Genomic DNA, 9,066 nt, shown 5'->3' on the forward strand with positions numbered 1-9,066 from the left:
TTTTTAGTGTCACCCTATCCCAGTTTGCCCTAATATGATGTTTTGAAGTACTTTCAATTTTTAGTAAGTCTATTTTTGGCAGGTTCATCTTAAGCAGTGGTCAAGACACTGAAGGCAGAGCATTCCTAAAAATCCAAGTCTAAATTTGGAAAGTTGGAAAAGCAGGCAGTTGATTAAAGAAACGGTCAAGTGTGAAGCTCTTTCCTGAATTGAAAAAAGCATTGAAAATCATTCCAAGCTAGAGAAATCCACTTCAAATCCAAAAATGGCATCCAAATCTGGAAAGGTGAAAAAATGTCTAAGGCAGTGAAGAATTTCTAAGTTTGTACAAAGTTCTCCTTCATCCGGATCAAAATGCACATCAAGGTCGGGATGGGCGCCAATTTGAGATCATGGAGGAATCTTAAAGTTCTCAAGAAAATAATCCTCCATCATATGGAAATGGCACTCTAGCAAGGGTCAAGTCACCAAAGTGAAGCATAGGAGGAATTTCCTCCTCCAAGGGAAATTCCTTCACCTAAGCAAATTTCTGCCCAAACTGGAAGGAGGGCGCCAAACTGAGGAGATGGAGGAATTTTCTTCCATGCTAGAAAATCCTCCACATTGTATGAACTCTATCCAAGAGGCAAGATGGGCACCAAAACTAGGTTGTGTAGGAATTTTCCTACAAGTACAAAATTCCTGCACAGGGTCCAAATAGCACCCAAGTTGGAGTCATGGTGCTAAATAGGGGCAGGGAAGGAATTCTTCTCTCAAGCAAACATTCCTACAGAGCATGAAATTTCCGCCCAAATCCAGGTTAAGGCGCTTTTGATGGTGTTTTTACGCACTATGCAACAAAAAATAAAATACTAAGCATATGATCCTCTCTTGAACAAAGACTCCTAAATGCTAAGTTGCGTGATCAAGTGGGATGAGTCCAAGGTTCTCGAATGTCAAGTCTTGATGTGCTCTTGGATAGACTCAGTTGTATATGATGTGATATTGCTGGAATCACAAGGTGGACTTACGTTGAATGCTTTGAATGCTCGAATGATGTTAGAAGGTAGGATTTCAACTAAGAATGTAAGAGCAAAGGACAATCTTCGGTAGAATTCAACTAAGTCTTGCTTCAACATGCAACGAGCATCTCCACAAGGCTAGTGGAATCTCCTAAGGATAGCTTTATGATTTTCAAATCATCACCACAAACATAGACACCATCAAGTTGATGCATATCAATGAAGAAACAATAATTGAAGTTAAGCTTGGCTAATATGGATCCAATTGACTACACAGGGGATTTTACCATCAGCAAGGTGTTAGTAGTATGGATATATGAATTTCACCATTGATCATGCACAAAGTTCTTCCATTCATCTAAATAATAATATCTAACATGAAGATCCAACAAGAAACCATGCAATTGTAGAAGAAACAACACGTTCCACCATAACTTCAATAAAAAGGAAGTTTATTTACAACTTTGGCAACAATTTTTGCCTTCTCTTCCTATTCTACTCTAGCTCCTAACTGTACTTGAACTACTACTATTTTTTGTCTCTTTGCTATTAACTTTTACAAATGAAGAAGTGGAGCCTTATATAGTGCTCTCATTACATTTCAATGGCCCAGATCAATTTGAGATCAATGGCCAAGAACAAAAGATGAAACCCTAATTAGGGTTTGTTGAACCCATTACAAAGCATTTAATGCTTAACCAATGATACAATTACATTTGATGGGACCCATGTCCTTTGAAAATTCAACCAATTGATGAGGAGGGTAGGTATATCGAACTCTATGCCCATGTGGTAGTTATCTTCTTTGTAGGATGAGTCGGGTTCATTGAATTTGGACGCCTTATCATGAAATGATATGATTGGATAAATGATGACTGGGCACCACCTCAGCTTGCTTGATCTTTGTGACTCATCACAACTTGTAGATGAATGAATGAGGCATATCTCTTGATACTCAACATATCCAAGCTCTTAATGTGTTGATGGCTTTGCTCAAGTCGATCCTCTGACTTTGATTAACTCTTCTAAAACTGTCTCTTGTCTTGATCACTTCTAACTTGGAGCTTCCACTTGGCTATACTAGCCATGATTCTTGGATTTCCGAAGGCCAAAGGAAATTCAAGATTGTGAAAATTTCATCCTTGAATGCTTGATGTTGATAACTGCTCCTTACACTGATTGCTTGCATCAATCTCGGTCATTGCCTAGGACAAACCCTGTTCTTGTCTTGGACTGATTGTGTTCTTGTCTAGGATGCCTGAAGTGCATGTGATCTTTGAGACCTGAAGCATTGAGGTGTACTAACATGTTCCTTGCATACGCTACCATCCTTCACCTTGGAATGAATGAATCTTTTGATTGATGTTAGAACCTTTATCAAATTTGTAGCTGCATTCAACGTATTCACTATATTATCTCACCAAAATCATCTTGCTGGTAATCTACTGCGATCATAAATGGCAGTGATGACTGTATCTGATCAAAATCAGAATTGTTGCCATTAGAGATGAATTCGCTACTGTTGGTTGTTTGTAAATGTTGCTTGACACAGTTGCTGATCTTCAAAGAACAAATTCACCTCCTATCTCCCAATCAGAGATCACTGTTAAGACACATTAATCTTGAGACAAAGAAAATGAAACTTGCTGGGACCTCTATTGCCTTCCAGCAACCTCACTATTGCCGCCTCTAATATCATGTTCGCTGATTATAATGATGCCCATGCGCTTGTGAACAAGGTGAGTTCGGTGTATTTGAAGAATCGTCTAAGCTCAATTCGCTGTTTTCAACATGATTTACTGCCTTCAAAATCAAAATCGCTGATCAAAATCACTATCACCTGAAATAAGATGAATCGCTTTGTCAAATTTGCTGTTGGGAAATGATCGCATAGTGATTGCATCTATTCATAATCAGAATCGTGGCCATAACTGGATGAAACCAATGGCACATTCGCTAATGAGAAACTTGAAAGTTGAATCGCTGTCCCTGATAATGATCTCAAATCGCTGTCCACAACATGAATTACTGCCTGTGAAAGATGAATTCGTTGTCCTTTTGCTGATATTGCACTTGAAGGTTGGATCGCTGCTCTTTAGCTCAAAGGTAATATTGATCAAATCAAATGATCAATATAAAATCATTTACAATACCTCATCACAGGCAGCTGGTGGGCCTCCATTCAACATGATGTATTTAAAGAAAAGAAACGAGACTCGGACTCGGACTCGGACTTGGACTCGAGACTCGGAGTCAGACTCGGCTGGACTCGGGAAAGTGAAAAAATCAAGAAATATAGAGATTTTTAAAGATTTAAAACTTGTTTCATGCACCCTTTATTGAATACACCTTAAAGACACAATAACATCATCAAACTCGGCTCATTGATTACATACACAAGTATACATCAATCACATAAGCATAAATGCAAATTGTAGCTAAAGGAAATAACAAACGTAGATATATAAATATTGTCAAATGTATACAATATTACAAAACTCATGGAATAAAAAATCCATGTCATCATATTGTTGAAAACCGATAGCTAGATCGGATTATATAAGCAAATAAATATGAACAAATGTATCTACATTTTGCTGGGCCCAAAATTGTTTATTGTAACTTGTAAATAGGGTAGGCCCAATTTGGGCGGTGTTGACGTGTATTTTGTACACAATCATACACAGAATAAAATACCTAAAGGCATCTTATCCTCTCTTGAGAAAATAGTCTCTAACTGCTGAAGATCTGCAAAAAGGATCAGTTAGATGGACTCCAAGGTTCTTTTAGTGGGGTCTCCACGTGTGGACAAGCTTTTAGTGGTATGATGTGATTTGCTGTTTCCTTCAAGGCTTCTTACGGATTCAATAGTTCGAAGATTTCACTAATCTAAAAAGAACTTTCAAAAAATGGAAAAAGATAGGGCTTAAGAGGTCTAATCTAGCCTAACCCTATGAACGACTTAGCATGGATGAGATTTGGCAAGACTCAACCAATTTCAATTTCGCCATAAGACAACAACTCAACTGAAATTAGTGCGATCTTCTAAGGTAATAATGATGTTCAATGCATCAAAGACCAAGGACACTACTACGAAGGTACATATCCTAGATGCGAAAATGCTTGAAGGTTAAGGACTCAAGGTGTTTTCCAGTCGACCACACAAGGCGTTCCTACAATCAGCAAGAAGCTAGTGGTTTGGATTGCGAATCCTACCAAATATCAAATCTCACACTTAGTCTTTCTAATTAACAAACTACTTTGATTGAGCGTGATTCAAGTACATCCAACAACCATGAAGATAACTCAAGAAACTTGCAACAAAACACCATAACTTCAATATTTTATTGATTTCCAAGTCATCATATACAACAATTGCTTGAACTTCTCTCTTCAAGACTCAATCTTGCTACAAAATAAAAATTGCTTACAATTCTAATCTCTCTATTTCACTCTTAACTCTATTCTCTATTAACTGACTATTACAAATGAAATGAAAATGGGGGTATAAATAGCATCCCCAATTACAATGAAAGGTCCAGATTGAAAGTAAATCAACGGACAAGATCATGACACCTAAACCCTAATTAGGGTTTGTTACAAATGACCTCCTTTTTACTGAACAATATTAAATACATAGCCAAATATTAAATTTGGCACAAAAATCTAGGAGGTATCAACCAATGAGAAATAAGATGTCATGTCATCTGTAACAACCTTTCATCTAGAATCTTATTCCCTTTCCAATTTTCTTTCTTAGCATATGCAATGAATTTCGTCACGATTCCTTCGATTTCTGTGATTGGAATCTCGGGAAGATTCTTGATACTCTCTTCTAAGTGGATAACCTGATCAAATGCATCTAGAAGAGCTGTGTCCCAAGTAGGTTCAAGTTCCTTTGTTCTATCAATCAGGAGCATGGTGGCATACATTTGATCATACTGTTCATCTGTAACATCTGCGTCCTTGCGAAAGATGATAGTGATTCTATCCTCAAACTCTTGTAAATCCACATCTGTCTCGACCTCGATCCTCCTGCCAAGAATGGTACGAAGTACCTCAAATACTCTGTCCTGGATCGGATTGATCACCTCCTCGACTTGACCACATCTAACACTGATGTCCTCAAAGAGAACACTCTTTATATGGAGTAAGGTTGACCACTGAAACAAACTGTGAGAATCACCTTCTAAGATCCTCTCTTGTGCTAAAATTCTTCTAGATGTATGTCTTATAACTTTCAAGACAGGGATGACAACGTCCTTGGTATGGGCAAATGCAGCTACTGTTGCCATCAATCTGTGGATTATCTCAAGAACTTGGATAGCCTGATGGGTGATCTTCGACATCCTTGTAATAAACTCAATGGCCACCGTGTGAGATCTATCCATCCAATTACATGTACGCTGAACCATATTCCTGAATCTTTCTGCTTCATTGATTGATTGAAGGGGCAATGCCTGCAATGGTGATCTAACTGGATCCTGACGTCCCAAAGGTTCATTGATGTGACTGAAATATGTCCTCCATGCACCGACCTCTCTCTCAAGCTTTCTATTCTTTTCTACTTCTTCTCTAAACTTATCCTTCAATGCCTCAAATGTGTCGGTGGTATCATCTAAAGTCTGCTCTGCTGTGGATGGTCCTAACTCAATAGTCTGTATATGATAGTCTTCTGCTAGGATCTCACCCTCATATTTGTCTGCTGCCGGTGTAGCTATCTGCAGTTTTCTAGATCCAGTCTCATCTCGAATCATCTTGGACATCTTTGTAGCCTTCTTCTTCTCTGTTGTCATGTGTGAGCGTCCAACAAGGCTCTCTAAATCAATAGCACTGTCCTCGTCCTCAATTACGATCACCTTAGTCAATCTCTCCTTCAACCAATCTGGGATATTTGATCTTGTCTCTTGAACTTGAATTTCTTTGTGTACTACTTCTTGTCTGGGAGGAGATGTTACTTCATTATCATTATCTAAATCATAGTCTTGGAGAGATCCATCGGATGAAACATGCTGTGCCTGTTCTTCCTCCTGTCTGTCATTCTGTACCATCGATTCCATGGATTCTTCCATTCGAACTGTTCTATCTTCTGGCCTGGAAGAAGTACCTGGTGTTTGATCTTTGTTAGCACCTTGCTTCTTCTTGGAAGGCTCTTTCTTTTCTGATCTTTCCTTTCTCTTTGAACCTCTCGGATGGAGATTGCCCTCACTGGCACATCGAAGGTTACCTTCTCCTGAATTCCTAGGATTAGGATTGCCTTCACTAACACTGGCTCCACCTTCGGCTGGCTTTTCTTCCAAAGTAAAAGACATGGCTATGCCTTGTTCTCTCAACTTCTGATGTTGAACGTCTACCCATCTGCGAGTACAAGACAAGACTGGTGCCATCAAATCATCTAAATCCACGGCTTCGGGCTCATTCCAATCCAAACTTATTGTTTTGCTCTCTCTATCATATAAAGATTGGATGTGCCTGCCGTTGTCCTGAGCTTGGTCGGCCACTCTGTAAATCTTACATTTCCTGATGAAATCCAAAGGCAATCTAGAATGTATCTTGCGTTTCACTTCAAGATCATCTAGGAGATTCATCATAAAATCTTCAATCTGGTACTCATGTCTAAATCTTCTACCGACCGTCTCCTCTAAATGTCCATGAGGATCAAAACTATTCCTCCAAGCAAAAGATGAAAAAGGATACAAGGCTAACTCCCTCTCTGCGTCATCCATGGCTGAGACATTGGGACATACCTCAACTGAATTACCCAAAATAATAGGTACCTGAACTCCATTCTGATGTCTGTGTCTGAATGCCTTCACATATGCTGCCAACTGCCTTGTTACTTCAAGTAACACAATTCTATCTGTCGGGTACCTCGGCAACATGTATGGAGGTAAAGGACATCCATACACTCTAATGTAAGTGAACTTGGGAAACTGAATGAACCAAGCACCGTACCTCTTGATTAACTCCTGGGCATCCTGAGATAATCTGTTGTGAATCCCTCCTTGCAACGTCCTGGTGATGTTCATCGTGAAAGTATCATTGATTAACTTGTAGTTCTTCCCTGGTGGATGATGCAAGTAGGTATAGGATTCACAAACTCTGACCTCGCCGGGTCCTCTTCCAATCACTCCTCTGTGAGGTAGTCCTGCGTACTCGACGCTCCTGATTAAGGCATAGATGACGTATGAACTCATGTGGAAGGACTTAGTAGCCCTGAGTCTTCTCAATTGTACGTCTAAGCAATGGCTAATTATCCTAGCCCAATGTATTGTACCCTTTCCTTGAACAATCACCTGGATGAAATAAAACATCCATTTCTCAAAATAGAAGGCATGAGGTGCTCCTGTAACTCTGTTGAGCATAGTAATCAAATCTCTGTACTCCTCTTGGAAATCAATCCGGTGTGGTGTGTTCGGTACTTTGCTCAGACGAGGACGACTCTTAAGTAGCCAGTTCTTGTTGATTATGCTTAGGCAAGCATCTGGATCATCATCGTACACTGATCTGGCTCCTTCAATGCTCTTGTATATCATGTCCCTGTGCTCTGGAAGATGGAAGGCTTCACTTATGGCCTCCTCTGAAAGGTACGCCAAAGTGTTTCCCTCATTGGACACAATTGTCCTGGACTGTGGATTGTAATGACGGGCACACTCGATCATCAACTCGTGACACTGAATGGCTGGAGGAAAACCGGCCGCCTTAATGATGCCACTCTCTATTATTCTCCGGGCGACAGGTGATGGCTTGCCGATGTAAGGGACCTCTCGGAACTTCTTCGTGCTAAAGTTTCCCAAGTTTGTATCTCCAATGTTGCTCCACTTGGACACGATCTTGGTCTCCACTTCTTCGGTCTTCTGATCTTCTTTTATGAGAGCCGAGCGACTGGTGGATGCTCCCGCCTTTGGGGTCGCCATACCTACACAACATTTCATTATAAGAAATAGATTTTGCAATAAATAACGTAGATAAGAGAGATAGATTTTAGGAAACCTCATGATAAGTCTCTAGAGTTATCATTTCCTAAAATACAACGATTGAGCTAAGAGATTTACAATTCAAAATTTGAAATATGACGATGAATGAATAAAACAATAATAATTAAATCGCCATACCTCGATAGAGAGCTAACTCTAGAATGCAAAAACAAAATTTGCCTAGGCAAAATTGAGATATAAAGATAATCTTCAATATGATCCCCTCAAATTTGATTTCGCCACCTCTGGAGAGAATGTGATCTTCAATTTCGCACAAATAAAACACCAAGTGCCTTAGCAAATTCGCCCTAGGCGTGGTCTTGGATGGATCTTCAAATTCGCTTTTGGTGTGGTCTTCGAATTCGCACCACCTTTGATCTTCAATGCGATTCGCACCTCTTCAAACACACTTCGCACGCCTCACACCACCTTGGGAGTGTCTACGCCACCATGATTTGAAGTCGCACCACCTTTGGAATGTCTAAGCGCGCCACCCTTGGTCTTTAATTGAAATCGCACCACCTTTGGAATGTCTTCGCCACCTTGGATAAATGAAACTCGCACTATATTCGCCTCTTGGTAACTTCGCATAAAGGAAGGTAAAATAATGATGTAGAAAATGACAATTCTACCCCCCTTATATAGCGCTTGCATCCTTTACCCCTTAGGCCGACTTAATAAAAATAAAACCATTTTTTAAATGATTTGCAATGACATAACAAGGCCGACCTCCATATATGAGCGCTTAAAATCGATTTTTTATTAATTAAATAATTAATTATTTAATGCCTTGCGTTTTTTAAATTGCAAATTTCGATTTTTAAATAAGGCAAAAATAACTAATAAATGTTTAACGCCACATTAAATGCCAATAAAAAATGGATTTTTAATTTTTAAATTGATTTAGCATTTAAAGTAAATTCGAATTGTTTAATTTGGCGCCAAAACTGGAAAATAAAGGGACGTACCTCATCGCTCTGGTCCCTTGGAGAGGGACAGGAGCGATCCATGATTTTGGTCTAGATTCTTGCGTTTTCAACGTTCAACTCCTTCATTTCCACGTCCCAAATCGATCATCTGGTGGTCCT

The sequence above is a fragment of the Cryptomeria japonica genome, chromosome 9, assembly GCF_030272615.1.
Source record: "Cryptomeria japonica chromosome 9, Sugi_1.0, whole genome shotgun sequence".
In the NCBI taxonomy this organism is placed as follows: Eukaryota; Viridiplantae; Streptophyta; class Pinopsida; order Cupressales; family Cupressaceae; genus Cryptomeria; species Cryptomeria japonica.